Below are 16,475 nucleotides of genomic sequence, written 5' to 3' on the forward strand. Positions count from 1 at the left end.
TTTTCCTTCTTTTCAAACAGATCTTTCAAGTTCAACTCTGTTTAATTAAAATATTGTGAAAAAGATCATGTGGGTAAGTTTGCTACGAAATGAGCTCCTACGAAACAGAGGAAAGGGTCAAGAACCTCTGCCAACTGTTTCCTTAGGAAAAAAGGGGAAAAGTAGAGCCATGAATAAGCAGAGAATCAACCCCTTCCAAGCCCAAACCCTGCAGGGAGTTTCTCTAAGGAGCCTCAGCAGCCCGCACGCCACCAGCCATAGCCCCCAGGCGCGAGGGCCACCCTTAGGAAAGGTGTCCCTAGTGCCAGCCCCAGAAATGTCCCACGACGTGACGTGTGCGCTGGCAGGAGGTCGCTGTCTGTGCATTTGGCTCCACTCGAGGCCCCCCACGACCTTGCCCCGGGGTATCAAGCCCCTCAGTTGGATGATGGAGCGCTCCAGAGCTTATCTGTCATCTTCTAACTGATGTGAACTGAGAAAATTACACGTCGAAACAAACCTCGTTAGCTCATCTTCCCACGAACTTAGCTCACAAATAAAGCTCTGGTGGTGTTCATTATACAACAAAGATTTCATTGCGAGGTATCATCATCTCACGGAGGGTAACGTGATTTCAATGAACAAATATGGCCCCTGCAACTCAAGGGAGAGAGAGCAACAGCTCGCTGCGGGTACAGGAAAGGGCAGGAGAAACGACAAGCGGATGGAGAAGCTGCCTCCAGAGGAGGGACCATGAGGTCCGAGAGTCTTTCACGAAGGCAGAGGGAGGATTTGTACAGCCAGAGGTGTTCAAAATCACAGAGGTGGGGGATGAGATGAGTGCACAGCTGCTACTCACAACTTCCACAGCGTTAGAACCAGCAGACAGCTGTTGAAGCTAACGGGAAATGAATTTGAGGCAAATATGAGAAAGTACTTTTTTAACTTATGCACTTATTTTTTAAACACGGGGAGCGATGGAAGTTGCAGAGGCAAGCAGCAAAAGCAAGTTCAGAAGGGGACTGCACAAATCCCGGGACGAGATGGCCTGGTGGATGGATGGACATCCGGGGACAACATGCAACCAACAACAAATTAGAATAACTGAACTTGAAGATCACTCGTTAGAACAGATATTAGAAAAAAAAAAATCACCGGTTTTACAAAAGTCACACTCAACGCTAAGTCTCTTTCTGTGTTTTCAGGCATTTCAGAGTTATAACCACCAGGGACTTCCTGAAAGAAGCCACGAGGGGGTCCTGCTCACCCCCACCCCTTCTCAAAGCCCACCCTCCGTAGCACGCAGCACGACCCCCGTAACCTGCACGCCTCCTGCCAGCCGCCAGCCTCCAGCCCAGCCTCCTCCGGGAGGGCAGCGCCTCGCAGAGCAGGCTAAAGTGCTAAACGCAATGCCAAAAGTCGATCCCTTCAGTTGCACAAGCTTAACAAAAAAGGAGATTTTCCAAACGTAAGGAGAACATTTCAACGGAGACCTTGAGATTTCAAGTGACCTTGTTTCCACTGAGTTCTGTAAAGAACAGGGAAAGAGGAGTAATTACCCTTACATTAACACTGGTATTCTTTCGTGTTGGAGTTCTCTAAAAGAAAACGAAAAATCCTCTGGCTGTTGGCTGCAGTCCAGTGGCTTCAGCAGCAAGACAGCATTTGCCCACCTTGGTGGCTGAGCTTCGCCAGCGCTACTCTTCACACAACCTGTGCTCACCGCACTGCAGCTCTTCAGGAGGATTCCCTTTAATAGTAATTAATTCATCTCCCAATCTCAGCTGTTCATGCTGAAACACAAACACTGCTCCTCGGGCACGCAGAACCTCAGAGACTCCCAACCAAACCACGCCAGATGGCTGCGGAAAAGCAGCACATCTCAACTTCCCAGAAAGAAAGCCTGAAAAGATGAACTCCGTGCAGCCCTGCCCGCAACTCCAGCCCGGCCCCAGCTGCTGGGCTTCTCCTGCTGCCCCTTGCACGTTTGTCTCGCCCCCTTCCCTGGGAGCAATGCTAGCTATTGGCCTTCACCACACCGACTGCCGCCCTCCAACTTAAAGCACGGGCTAATTACGCTCCTCTACTGCTCTGAGTATCAACATTTACAGCGCTGAACTTGATTAAACATTTAAGGAAATCAAAATGTGGTGCTACTTGTAATGGTTTTTAATGGAGTATCCTGGAGATCACTTTTTAGAAAGGACAGAGCCATTTTATTGTACTGCCTTACGAGGAGCCACACAGCTGGGATTAACAGGGACTTCACTTGGCCTCTGCTGTCCATCAGGAACTTAGTTAATGTCATTATTAGGCTTCCCATATTTATAATCAGCCTGCTGCATAACACAGCTTATTCAAATATTTTGTGCTTGTAGGATTTCAAGACTTTTAAAAATAACTTCTTACATTCCTTTCTTAAGGTAAAACTTAGTCACATACATTTTAATACATAAAAGAATTAAGTCTTTGCAAGTCAACCATGAATTTAGCATATCCTTATTTGCTAACGCTTACATTCCTAGGTTATTTTATTAAAAAAAAATATATTCAGCTGGAGCACTGGCACTATTCAAAGCTTAACGTATGATTTTTCTACGTAAACATTTTACTTTAGTACTAGCGACAAAGTAGGTATGAATATTTTGCTCAGACAAACTTCCTAAGTTTTTTCAAGTCTTCAAATGCGACGTGCTCCTATTGGGTACTGTATTAACGAAGTGACGTTTCCAGTAATTTCTGGATTGAAAAAAGGTTTTTGTTTTTTAAAGAAAAGTTGTGTGCTCCTACCGTAGCTTGCATGGCACTACGTATTTCTTACAAACAATAGCTATACATTCACGGGAATGTATAAGCTATTGTTTGTAAGAAATATATAGTGGATAACAAATGCATGTTTAAAAAAATCCTGAACAGCTCTCTGTTCTGTAACTACTCGTTCTGTGGTAAGAAATCGTGCTGGAAAGGCCACAGTGCCCAAGACCCTGCAGAAGTTTTGCCTTCCCACAGTAGAGAATGGGCTGTGAAATTCTTTTTTTTTTTTTTTTTTTTCAATCTGTATTACATTCTTTCTTAAATTCGTGTTGGCCATCATAATTTACCACTAGACCTGAGTTTCCCATTCCTTTTTCTCAAGATGCCCCTCGTTAAATTACAGCATCACAGCTCCTAACTGTGCGTACGCGCTTAAAGGCTTGGGGTGCCCCTGCTACTGCAGCCTGCCTCTTCACTTCTGTTTCCAGAAACTGGCCTCATTCCTCTGCCATGTCTCAAAATGGTTGAGGTTTTCGTGTCTGCATCTGGATTTCAGAACCTGTATTGAAGAGTTCATTTCTGACCGTTATGGCCAAAATACTCAATTTTGTTTTAGACTCATGGAACCGCCAGAAATGGTGTGTTCAATTTACTTTCGACTATTTGCACTCTTCACTTTTACTTCTCCTGCCTAATTTTGTATGATTTTCATTTTTCACACATTTTATTGTAGCTTGTTTTTTTCTGTTAAGTACTATGCATTAGCACTGAACTGCTATGTGGGCTTCTACCTTTAAAGGAATATGTAAAAGCACGTAAAAGCCTGTATTTTTATGCTTTATTGCAATATTGAACTATTTCAAATTTGAATCAAGAAAACCTTACTGAAGGCTTGGGATTTTACAGTACCTTATAACATTTAATAGTTCTCCAGCTTGACAGAAAAGTTACATCAAATCCTCCTTCTAATGAAATCAATGTTGTATAAATAATATATTGCTCCACCGAAGAGCAAATATGAAGCAGATGAAAGTATTCCCATTATTTGTTACATTTGCCTTTCTTTTGTCAGTACCTTGAATTCTAAGCTGGAATTCGAGCTCATTCCAGATTTCATTAGGTGCTTAAATCTGAAACCATTTGTTTGAAAGCAATCAAAAGCATGATCGGATTTTTTATTTTTGATTTTTAATCAGGGTATTTCTCCCCTTGCCATAAAGCAGTTGGAGATACATCCCTGTGATCTGGAAAGATAATAAAATAAACAAGACAAACCAAAATATTAGCCAACTTGGCATCTACTCCTTTAGAACATTTCCCCCACACTTACAGTTTCTCAAGACATCTTAATAAGAATATAATTTCACATTGGCTCTTACTGAAGAAATCAAACATGGTGATTTATTATTCAGATGGGCACAAAGGATTTCTGAAATGCAAAAGGAAGGGCTATAAAAGCACAAATCATCAGTAATGACGACAAGCTAAACTGCCTTTCAAATATGAACAAAATGCAGCCATTTAGGGTATCATACATCACGGTCTCCCAGACCCTCATTTATTTCCTAGCCGTGCAGACTGCATGATAATTTAACCAGTGCAGAATTCTGCATCTGTTGAGAACATCTTTATCACGAGGTGATTCAACAGCTCGTACACACCACACGAGACTGTTCCACGATCTCCGTCCTCACCGACACAAAACAAACAGAAAACCCGCCGCCACTTTCCAGTCATCATAGTTCCCCTCCCCAAAACATCCGTACATCGAAAAGAAACTTCTCAACTAGAAACGGTGAAAATACGAAAAGAAGCCTCCCACCCCAATTAGGTTACCCTTCAGACGAAGAAGGAAGACCTAACATCTCCAGCAATTTGGCCTCCTAACGAGACAGCGTTCAGCCAGAGCTTGGAATCAGAGTTTTGGCTGCTAAGATTTGTTGTTGCATTTTTCTCCCAATGCTGCGTAGAAAGGGAAATTAAGAGAGGCCCAAATCCTGCCCATACTCGTACCACTGAAGTACAGAAATAATCAGCGCAGCTAATGACGTTACTCAGCATTTTCCTTCTTCGAGCAGAGCACCCATAAGCAGCAGTTCCCTTAATCAGCTGTTTAATATTTTAGCTGCGCACGGGTATTAGGGGTGCTATACACATCATCTTAAATCCCCTTTATCTTCAAAATGTTCCTCTAAGTTAACAGATGTGCAACTGCTCGCACTTCATAGATAAAGTCCAGACATAAGCATCGTCTCAAATGAATTGTCCAAGCTCACGGAATAAAACTTACCGTGGAGTAAGACACTGAATTAAATCTCCCCAATTTTTGCCCTACGTGACTCCGAGGCCTTCCTCCTTTGTCGGGCAGCCAAGCAGGCCGCGTCCTCCCTCAAAGCCAGGAGCGCCGCGGGGGGTGGTTGCAGGAGGACCTGCTTGAAATTCAAGCCAAGTTTGCATTCACCTCAGCTGGAGGAGAGCAGCATATTGAACGCGCCTCCGTTTTTCTTCCCATGGCAGGTTGGAGTAAGTAAATAAGTAAATAACAGATCCCGACCGGAAAGCGACACAGCTATCATACGCGGGCATGGAAGTAACGGGCTCTGGCACGTAAACGACGACTGAGCAACACGAAAATAACGGCCTTCAGCAAGGGTGGGATGATAGCGCCGGTCCCAGGTGACTACGGACTGAAAAGGCACAACCTTTTTCATGCCTCCCTGTCTGGGATCGAGTAAATCTCACTCTCCTTTCAACTAAAAGGGAGGCAGTAAGGTCCCGCGATAAATTAGACCAGTCCCAGCTGATTGTGTATTCCCCGTGACCGAGCTCCTGTATTTACTGTTAGCACTGAAATTAGCCGCCCCTAAGAAAGTCACTTAACCTACAACAAGCGGCAGGCATAAATCGTTCAGTGTAACCAAAGAAACAAACAAACAAATGACAACAAAACCCGCACCTGCCAGCGGCAGCCATCCCACTGGAAGGATGAACCCCCTGGGCCGCCTGAAGCATCGCTGCCTCACTGGGACAGAAGCTGACTGACGCCTTCCGTCACACGACGCGCCACCAAAGCGACATGAAACAAGGGGTCTGGGAGGACAACGTGGCAGAAGGAAGCCCTGCCGGCCAGGTTCCTGCTGTGATGGTGTCAGACAGGCCGCGCAGCGCCCCTACCCCGTAGCCCTAACTCCCCCAGGGACGGCATCGCTGCCCTCCCCTCATTCACTCATGCACTTGGTGCCGTGTTTTCTTTGACTTTTCCCCTTTTGATAAAACTCCGAACTCATTCCTGGGCCTGGGTTCCAGTGCACAACACACATTTTAAACCAGGCTAAGTGTAAATACCAGCTTGCATGCTGATTTGGAAAACGGCTTCGGTGTGGGTTATCATCCCTTCCGTGCTGGCGTCAGCTGGCACACCTGGCAGAGAAGTAGAGCTCTGGCTGCCACTTGCTTTTCCCTGAGCTGGATTTGAGCGTCTTTCCTCAAGGACTGACAAGAACTTCCTAGACTGTTCCAGAAATTTACATTTTAGCGTTGCTCTGCAGGACCTGCACGTTCTAGCGGAGTGTAATCATAGCGAACACCTGCTCAGAGCACACGCGTCTCTCCCAGGCAAGAGACGCTCGCTGCGAGCAGCCTCACGATCCCCACTAGCCAAAAGCCTCGCAGCTGTACCGAGCACGGGAAGCATATGTCCCAAATGCTGGCAGCCGAGAGGGCACGTGCTGAAATCCCCATGCAAGCGCCGCACCAGAATTGCAGTCAGTCGTGCCCTGTGTCCTCACGCTCTTCCAGGAGCTGAATGTAAGTGGGGAAAAAAAACAAACAAGCGAAAAACAAAGAAACAAAAACCCCACAAAACTTGAATACTGCAATAACAAGTTGTGGAAGACTTGCATTTCTAAATATGCCTATATGCCTCCCCAAATGCCTCCCCATTTCGCTGTGAAGGAGGTGTGGAAGAAGGCCCCCTTACTGCGGTGGTTGCTTGTCCAGAGATGCCACTAAATACGTACCGTCCTGCTCCCAGACACAGCCTGACCACTTCAGCATCCCCCAAAAGTCCAAGGCAGGACCTCCAGCAGCACACCCCCACGTGGCGGGGGAACAACCAGCCCCGAGAACCACCCCCTCCTTCCTGCCAAACAGCAGAAAAAGGTGATATGGCAAGATAGGTCAGTCCACTAGAACAAAATGAATTTGTACTTTAGAAATAATAATAAATTGTCTTTTTTTTTTTCTCTTTGCATCTCACCAGGTTGAGGTCAGAGCTTTCTCTCTGTTCCAGCATAATTTTGACCTGTGGCAGTTGCACTCGGCATCTTTTAAAGGCTGAAAAATTGGCAAGGGGGATGATGAAGCATCTCCATTTCCCCCGTGTATTTACTTCTCTACGCTCTTACAGTGATGTGAAGCATGATCATCAGGAATCATGTCATTTTTCACAAACCATGAGTAACTGAACCCTCTGTACAAGCTAGCAGTATTTTACACCAACAGTGCTTACACACATGCAGGACAAGCAGGAATCTGAAGGGCAACGGGAAAGACCTTTCTAATTCTCATAAAATCTACAGAAAGCGCTGTAGAGTTGCCTAGCCTTATAAATGGGCCATATGCATAATGCTGTGCAAGAATAATCAGCCCTGGGACAGGGGCCTCTAAATATGACGATGGAGAAAATACTAACTGGAGCAGCAGCTCTTTTAACTGCTGCTTCTGTCGGAGGGCTTTTCCTTTCAAGTCGCTGAGGTTATACAGCGGGAGTGATTCCTTCCAGCAGCCACGGTCTGCACGTTGCATGACGCAGGTCGCACGGTTCACGTGCTCAGCTTGTGAAAAAGTAACTGCATCTACTACAGGTGATCTATTTCTCCTGTCAAATTAGCACACCTCTCTAAAAGGTGATCACCGCACCATTTCATTTTACCCATGTTTATATACTGGCTGCAGCCGAGAACAATTTTATTTCGGTATAAAAAACAACACAGAGGTCCTGGGATACAGCAAATCTGGGCTGAACAGGAAAACAAAAAAAAGCACGGTGTTTGTTGTTCTTTCAAGCAAATTGATATTTAAGTTCTTCCCACCTATTTCTTTGGAAAAACGTCTCATCTGAGATACCCAGAGGGATCCCAAACTGCAACCTTAGGTGTGCCATCAGCTCGCGCCCTCGTGGCACGGCTCCCGGGGTGGAGCAGCAGGCGACGCAGACGGCGTGCCCTCGGTCCTGGTAAGCCTGCACAGCTGAGGGATGGAGGGCGGCGGGCCAGGGGAGCACCTGGACAGGTAGCAGGCAAGCAGAGCAACTTAACTGCCCTCTGCTGACGGCCTGCTTTGTGAAACATTCCTCTGATCCAGTCCTGCACAGCTAAACTGCGATTTAACCGTCAAGGATGTCTGTGAATTCATCTCCGTGCTCCCGCACCGATGCTTTACATGTCGAACGGGTCCGGGAGGATTTCTTCACCCGGCGCCAGGCTCTACCAACAGAGCCCCGCGTAAAGATAGCAAAGCTGGCACAAATCAGGCCCCACAGCCGCAGCAGCAGCAGCAGCAGCGTGCGATCGCTGGTGCAACGGTCTGCTCCAGCTAATTCACTCCAGAAAGCTGTCCAGGACCGGAGCCAGTGCCGCTGCTGCACCGTGCCGGGGATGGAGATGCGCTGCCTGGTTCGGCGCCCAGCTCGGGCGTCTCACCCTGCGGTGGCAATGCCATGGCGTGGTGCACGCTCGGCCCGGGTTGCAGCGGGGTGTTTTGTGCCAGGGCCCGTCCCGCTCGTCCCGCTGTCCGGGGGTACCGCTGGTTGCAGCCCTGCCGCAGGGACCCAAGGCCCTCAGCATCGCCGCTGCTGCTGCTGCTGCGGACTGACCGCCGGCTATCTGGCGGCAACTGGGCTGAGTGAGTTTCAGGAGGTGGTTAAAAAAAAAAAGAGAGACACGAAAAAAAACCAACACACACGTTTCTTGAGCAGCACTCGGGCTGGGATCCTCCGGGGGAAGGGGCCGATCACTGCCCCTCGATGCGGGTGAATCCCCCCCCCCCGTGCCCCGTCCTGCCGGGCAGCCCCGCTCGCCCGCCCCCGCCCCGTTCCAGGGCAACGTGTGCTTCGCTTCCCTGCCCTGCCTGCCGCGAGGCCCCCGCGGGGCGATAAGGCGGCCGGAGGGCGGGCGGGACGGAACTTGGGAGGACGTTACCGTTACCGCCACCGCCCGCCCCGCGGCCCGCTCCCCGCGCCCCCCCCCGCTCCCGTTTGATCCCCGCGATGGAGGCGGCTGGGCGCCGGGAGCCCACCCGGGCGGCTTTCGGCCGCCCCCCGGTGCCGGCAGCCGAGCGCTGCCCCCCTCCGCCCCCCCCCCCCCTCCCTTAGCCCGGCCCGGGGCCGCCCCCGGCCCGGCCCCCGCCGCCGGCCCGGCCCCCGGCTCCTCCCCGCGCAGCGCGGGTCCCGCTCAACAAGTTCCCGGCGGCGGGCAGCCGGCCCGCGGCCCCCCCCCCCCCTCCCCTCAGCGCCTCCCGCTCCCCGAGCCGGGCTCCGCAGCCCATGAGGGCGCCGGGGGAAGGCGCGGAGGCGGCGGCGGCGGCTGCTGCCTGCAGCCAGCGCTCCCGCGGCCGCCGCTGAGGGGCCGGCTCCGTCAGCCCGCCCGCTGCTCGGGGCGGCCCCGGCCCCGGCCCCGGCGCCTGCGAGCCGGGGGCAGCCTCGCCGCCCGGAGAGCGATGCAGCGCCCAGGGAGCGCCCAGCCCCGCACGCCCTGGTGAGGACGCGCAAGGTAAGGGGGGGGTGATGGGGGGGGGCAGCCGCGGCCCCTGCCCACCGGGGGACCCCCGCGGCGGAGCGGAAAGTTGCGGGGGGCGGGCGGCAGCGTTACGCAACGGGGCGGCCGCCCCAGGGACTCGGTGCCGGGGGGAGCCCCCATCGCCGTGCCCGAGCCCCCCCGGCCGTGCCCGAGCCCCCCCGGCCGTGCCCGAGCCCGGTGAGGGGCTGCCCCCCCCCCCCCCCCGAGGTAGGAGCCGGGGCTGGGGGCACCCCGGCACCGCTCGGCCTCCCCTGCAGCCCCGCACCCCGGGGCTGCTCTGCCCGGGCTCAGGGCACCCGGCTGGGCTCGGCTCGGCCCCGCCAGCTCGCCCTGCTGAGGGCAGAGCCCCCCCGGGCCCTGGCCCCCCGGAGCCGAGCGCCCCGCTTGACCTTGGGGGTCCGAGCTGCTGCAAGCCCGCACGGGGGGGGGGGGGGAAATCAACTCCTGGGGGTCGCTGAGGGGGAAGTTTAGGAAGAGCTGTCCTTGCAGCCTCCAGGAAGCGTTATTTTTCTGTGGAAGGCAGCAAAGTGTTTGCAGAAGACCAACAGTAACAGGTCGGGGCTGACAGAAACGGGAGATTTACCCCCCTCCGCTTCCGCGTCTCGGTGTGACCGCCGCTCGTATTTACAGCGCTGACAAACGCCGTGCGTATCAAGGTTAAAATCGAGCTGCCGGATGAAAAACTACTAGCTAAAAATCACATGACGGGCAACCATCCTAGCCCCCGTACTGAATGTAATGTAACGTTTCAAGCGAACGGAGCGACAGGAAAAATGTCAAGCGTGGAGAACAAGTAGCGCAGTGCCTTACTTTTGGGGTGAAGCCTGGCGGTGCTCGAGCAGGATGCCCGTGCCTTCCCTCCCGTACGGCAGCAATGCTCCTCTCCAAGTACAAAAACCAGTCTCAAGTTCAAAGCCGGCTTTTTTTCTAGCGTTAGAAACGCATCCGAGCAGCTCAGATGAAAATGTCTCGGTGCCCAGATACCCCTGCTTTGGCACCTAGGGGCTTATTCTGCCCGGCCATGGCACACAGTCCTTGGCTCCAAGAGAAACAGATGCTGCACCGTGCTAAGCCTAATATTTATAACGAGCAGTTATGAAATAAAATTACTGCCCGGAGTTGAAGTTGCTGTTGCATTTAAAGCGTATTGTCTTCCCCGAATGAGCTCATTGCTCAAGGCTGACACTAAAGCACTGAAGAAGCTTTTTTTTTTTTTTTTTGGTGAGGACGTCATGATGCCCTTGATGAAAAATGTGTTCTTTAGGGCTGCGTAATTATTAATTCTGTGTATTTTTAACAGGATGCTCAAAAGATTTGTAATCTTGAGTGAAATCAGCGTGTTTCCCCCAGATTGATGTGCACACGCACACAAAACAAAAAGCCAGCTGGGCAGCAGCACCACGAAGTATTAGTGACTTATCGGGAGGGACAGCACTTAACATTCACAGCACCCTTCCCACTAATTAAGCTCACGAACAAGTAGCTCATAAGATCACTGCTGCGTTTTTTCCCTGGTTAACTATTTCACCGACAGCGGTATTTTTGTACAGTAGATGCGCAGCCTTTGTAATGAATTCGGAGTGAAAGGAGCAGCTAAGTTCCCTGCAGGATTACCACGTAGGAAGGGAAACGGAGCCGAGAAGCCCAGGAGCCTGCACGAGTGCCGAATCACAGCGAGTCGTCCTCCTGACGTGCACTACCGGGGAGCGAACGCTGTTGGTCACCACAACGCACCGGTGCCTTCCTGGGGAACCCAGGCTGAGCGACACGCTGCTCTGCTCGGAGGACACGCCACCAACTCTACCGCGGTGTTTATCCTGGGGTGGAGAAATTGAAAGCGACCTTAACGGCGCCGCGCAACACCGCTTCTGCCTGCGGCTGGTGGGGGAGCGAGAGGCAGCGAAACCTCCCGGCTTGCCCAAAACCTGTGCTACGACGTCAGGGTGCCTCTGCAAAGCAGCCGGGCTGTGGTGGCACCTCAAGGCGAGCGGAGTCAGCTCGGGCAGGGAGAACTTGGGAGGTACAGTCACAAAATTCATGCGTGCCTGAGGGAACTACAGGGAATCTCGAATGTTAGAGAACAGAGTCGCATACAAAGCGCGCTTAAATTAGCGGTTAAAGCAGTATTATTTTGTGCCTTATGACAGCCACTATTTAAAGAACTGCTGAAAATCTGTGCGAGATATTAAAAAAAGTGTAAGCAACAAATCTGTGTCTGTTATAGAGCACAGTACTGCCTACTATTTTGCTTGCTCAGTTTTCAAATTAAACAGGCTTTAGGGAAAGGAGACTGCAAACATTTAAAGTACAAAAAGCCTCAGTGTGGTGAATTTGGGGGGTATCTCCTATGTAGCCGTTTGAGAAGTGGTGGTTGCTTTGTTTCTGCATAGAAACATACCGTATAACCTATGAACGTGCACAGGTGCCACTCATCAGGTATGAACTTTCAGATTATTACTGACTACACAGAATAGGATCAGAGCATTCTCTGATTTTAGTGGTGCATCACTTTGAAGTCAATTTACTACAATGCTACTACATTCAGGCAGGAAATAGCTCTCTGCTGATCCCTTAATACTTCCAAAGCAGTTCAACTTGTCTACACATTTGTACAGCATCAGGGTGATCCATGCCTTAAAAGTCACCTGCTTAAAAGTCACCAGTTATATATATGAGCACCAGTCTCATAGGCAACGATAACAGGTTGTAAGAATAATAATTCAGTAATCCAACAGCTGCTTTTCATGTCTTCCTCTTTACCTATTTTTCCCCCTTTAGTGGCAGAAAGACAGCAGGCCTGACTTTACTCCAGTGATAGTTATCACAGCCAAAGCCAAGATTTAAATACAGAAGCGTACAGAGGGGTCAGAGCCGTTTTCCCAGTCTGAGAGAAACAGGTGGACTTCAAAGCCCTGGGTCTGAAGAGCTCTCGGTCCTACAGCAGCTGGATGCAGACGTGAACCTCTTAACTTATCTCTATAGGAGGAGATTTCTGTCCTCACAGGGGGTGCAGAAGTTCCTCCACATGCCCAATTCCCAAATCCCCGCGCTTCGCTGATCGTTTGGCCTCAAACTCAGTCCATACCGAAACAGTGAGTGAAACAGCTCACAAAGGCAAATGTTAAGGCAAAATATACCTGATGCTGCAGCTACTAGAGCACAGGCTGGAGAAGTTCATTTGTAACCAGTAATAGGGTTGCCCACCTGTGGTCACCTCGGTTAGAAATTCAACTGCTTGGCTTAGTGGGGCCAGGTTGTACGGGGCTTTCTGCTATTCGAAAAGAGACTTTGGTATTAATTCTCAGTGCAATCAGGCAGCAGTACACAAAAAGAAACATTTCAACAGAGGACTAAAAGAGTCATGAATAAAGGGCTTACTTACACAAGCTTTTCCTGCAGAAACACCCCCAGTTTGCTTTCTGAAGTTCTCTAACACCAGTTTCATTGAACAGGTTAAAAAAATGTGGTCTGACAGTGGTCCTAAGAACATGTAAGCACACAGCTTTGCACGGAATTTACCAAATCTGCAGAAAGAAAACCTGCAGTGCCTGGCACACACACACTCACTCCTTACAACAAATGGACACTGTGGAAGTCCTGCATGAAGTTTTTTTTTTCCTATAGGTGCTGTCTACCTCAGCTGCATTGTCCCATTTTGGCATCAGTGCTGTGCATCAAAGAATGCCTTCCTCCCGTACTGATTTCCGATTTCCACCTGGCCATCCTGCTCCTCCAGATGCAAAGCTGAAGTTTTCTGCTCATCTCCAGAGAGGCCATTATTTTTTTTATTATAATTATTATTTTTTTTTAATTTTAAAAGCCCAAAGACCTTTTCCTCTACGTGAATTTACTTTCATTTTACCTGGTAGAGTGATTCCTTATATTTTTGTACTGAAAGAATACTGGCAAAACCCCAACCCTATGCCATCAATGGGGAAGAGAAGCAAGTGGTTCAGGTTATTTTTGCCTGTCTGTGTGCAGTACAGCATGCTTGTGCACAATGCCCACGTAGTTACAAAATTAAATTATTTTAAAAACAAAAGCAAAGGAGGATGAGCCTGTATGGTCTGGAGCAAGGAAGTGTCAACAGCTAAAAAAGGAGGATTTACTTGGTTTGTGTTGCTTTTCAAAAAAAAAGAAAAAATCGTTCCTTGCTTGTTTTATAGCTGCCCTTCCTCACCTCTTCATTTTTTTAACCTCCAGGAAAAACGCAGACACCTAGTCAGTAATTCAGTCATACAAGAGACAGTTCTCTGAAACAAGCCATGGCAGTAAAACCTGTGTTGTACTCCCAAAAACATCCAGCACAGTTTCCAATAAAAACTGTCATTGTGTATTTAGACCCAGGTTTGCCCTGACTTATGAGACGTACGCAGGTAAAACACAGCCCACTTCCACGGCAGCGGGACTCAGAAGTCGTGTTGGAGTTCAGTGAGACACAAAACTGGTGTGAGAGCCCACCGCTGTGACCGCAGCCTGGGGGGCCATACCCGAACCGTCCTCAGGTTGGATGCTGGGGTGGTTTGGGGGTACCCCAAGCATGGGAAGAGCACGGAGCTGCTTTGTGCTGCCCCAAAATTCACAGCAGTGAACGCTCACGCCAGAGCTGCGGCGCTGCTGCTTGTGAACGAGTCAGGGAGATCAAAGCTGCTGCAAGTTACAGAGCCCAGAGAAGCCCCAGGCACACGAACCAAGGCGTAAGTGCCTTTTTAAAAATGGGCAAAGAGGCTGTATGACGCCTGATACAGAACTACTTGGGCCTGATATAAAACTGCTTAAGCAGGTGTGTAGTTTCGGGACTGCGCTGTGAAGTTAGCAACGTGGAAAGTGGTTTGGGTCTTGTTAGCTGCTTCTGCTCTCCTTGGGAAAAGGAGGAAGAAGAGAATTTAGTCAGATCAATAACATTTGGACGCTTACATAGGCATAAGAAACAACATTTACAGCAAATCCAATCTCTCCTTCATATCATTAGTAATTGGTTGTTCATGCCCATTTTGTTGTTACATTCATTATTCTCCCCTGCAAACGCAATCAGAAATGGAGGAGGAGATAGCTGCAAGTACAGACATTTAAATTGTGGATCGGTTTAATACATTTTTGTGTATCAAGGCCATCAGCAAATAAAATGCTGCAGTATCTCTGAGGAGCTGACAAAGGGACAGACAAAACATCCCAGTGCTGGAGAGAGGAATTCAGCGAGAAATGACGCCTGAACTGCCTGCTAACACCGATAACACTGATCCCTTCGACGGGCTGGGCCTCACTTCCTCCATTCAGGATGAATCTGTGTATTTTAGGTAGCCCTAGCTGAGCAGGCTGGTGAGAAAAATGTGTTATATCTTGCATTCGCACTTTGTGCGAGTATAAAAACACACAAAGCCACAATAAAAATGATGCAAATTATCTGACTAGTAGGCAGTTCTGGTGCCTAGAGCGGTATTCAGGCAATTCCGATTAATAATAGGGGACTTCTCAGCCACAGTCCTACAGTTTAAGATAAGCAGAGTACATAACTCAGACTGACAAAAGGGCCATATAAACATCCCTAAGAAGATCTCTAATGATTGTTGTGATGTGCTTCCTGATCATCCCTGCCACAAATAGCCCACTGACAACACCAAGTGTTTGCGGAGATCTTCCTCCATGTCGCCTCCCAGGGTCACAAAACCTAGAAGCAGTTCAGTTTCCATCTCTGTACCAGCCATGCGCATGCTCTCATCGCTTCCCCCTTTGTTCGGCACGCAGTTCTTCCTGTACTGAACCAAAAACACTTTCCCTGGTGACCTGGAACAAGCACCTTCACCTGGGTGCTCAGCAGCTCCAAGCCTCGTCCCACATTGCTCACATTTGAGAAGAAGTTGAGACCTTGGGATTTGAGATTTGGGGCTTTTGCACAGATGTCTGAATTAAAGACAACTTCACCCCACACCAGAATTTGGCTCTTCCTTCACGTTATTTCAGCAGCATTGTAGAACCAGCTCTTAAGAAGGAATTTCTGCAACATTTGGGAATATTTCTCACTCACAGTACAGCAATTAAATGTCCCTCTTAGGTAACCAACGTTCAGTTTTGTACCATCCTTTGCTGTTGCAGAGGTCAGGCTGATGTGTGCACCCCTCTCCTATTTCCCCAACACCCGCAGGCTCGGGTCTCGCTGCACGCTGGCGATCTGCAACCACAACAGAGCCAGAACCTGCTGGAGATTAAAACTGTTCACAGATCTCCTCCTCAAGAGGGTGAAAATCACACAGGGTTTACTTCCCAGTGGCAGCACTGGAGTTCCAACACAAATCTCCTACACCGATGCTATTCATCAATTAATATCCTGCTAAATTGTTCGGTTTTAGCCCTAAATTACCCAAGTGCGTTCTTCAGCACCACATCATGCCCTCCTGACGCCTGTGTGCATGTAACCGGGATCCAGCTGGGAAGAGCTGCCGGCGCTCGGATGCCTTACAACCACTGACCTCGGGAAGTCGCTCCTGGCTGTCACCTCCCGTTCGTGAGCGCTCGAGCACAGGCTCCAAACCCAGTTTCCCGTACGGTGAGGCTGTACCTGCATACCCTGCCCTGCACCCAAGCCCAGCGCCGCGGTGCCTTCCAGTGCCTCCACAGCAAAAGTAAAGCTGTAAGGCTCAAGCAGGGGGCTGGAACCTGCTTCTCTAACTTTCCCTGTCTGTACCCTACCCACCGCTTGGAAAGCTAGGATGCAAAAAGACAAGCTGAACAGAACTGGTTTCCTTGTCATCATTTGATACTTTTTTTTTTCTCCCCTCTAAACACCCACAAAAACTACTGTTGTTTATTGAGAACAATTAAAGGTTAGTATTAAAAGTAACGCAGATTAAGAACTGTCCTTAAGTTCTCGTTTTTAAGCTTGCTGCTTTAATTATTTAAGAGAAAGTGCCATAAAAATGACAAAAGGCTTCCAGTGAAAGTAGGCTG

General features: G+C 49.5%; 2 protein-coding genes across 12 annotated transcripts in view; one reads left to right on the forward strand and one right to left on the reverse strand.

The window, feature by feature from the left end:
* DOCK1 (dedicator of cytokinesis 1) overlaps window positions 1-16,475 on the reverse strand; it is a 281,505-nt gene that overhangs the window by 138,163 nt on the left and 126,867 nt on the right. The window lies entirely within an intron of this gene.
* The window catches only part of INSYN2A (inhibitory synaptic factor 2A), a 44,594-nt gene continuing 37,261 nt past the window's right edge, over window positions 9,143-16,475 (forward strand). The window contains exons 1-3 of one of the 8 annotated variants that reach the window (XR_010832958.1): window positions 9,160-9,503; window positions 10,020-11,550; window positions 13,155-13,336. The gene's annotated coding sequence lies outside the window, so the exon portion shown is untranslated. The other 7 variants (XR_010832957.1, XR_010832952.1, XR_010832953.1 and 4 more) reach the window with 7 other exon arrangements.

This window comes from Anser cygnoides, chromosome 7 (genome assembly GCF_040182565.1).
Source record: "Anser cygnoides isolate HZ-2024a breed goose chromosome 7, Taihu_goose_T2T_genome, whole genome shotgun sequence".
Classification (NCBI taxonomy): Eukaryota; Metazoa; Chordata; class Aves; order Anseriformes; family Anatidae; genus Anser; species Anser cygnoides.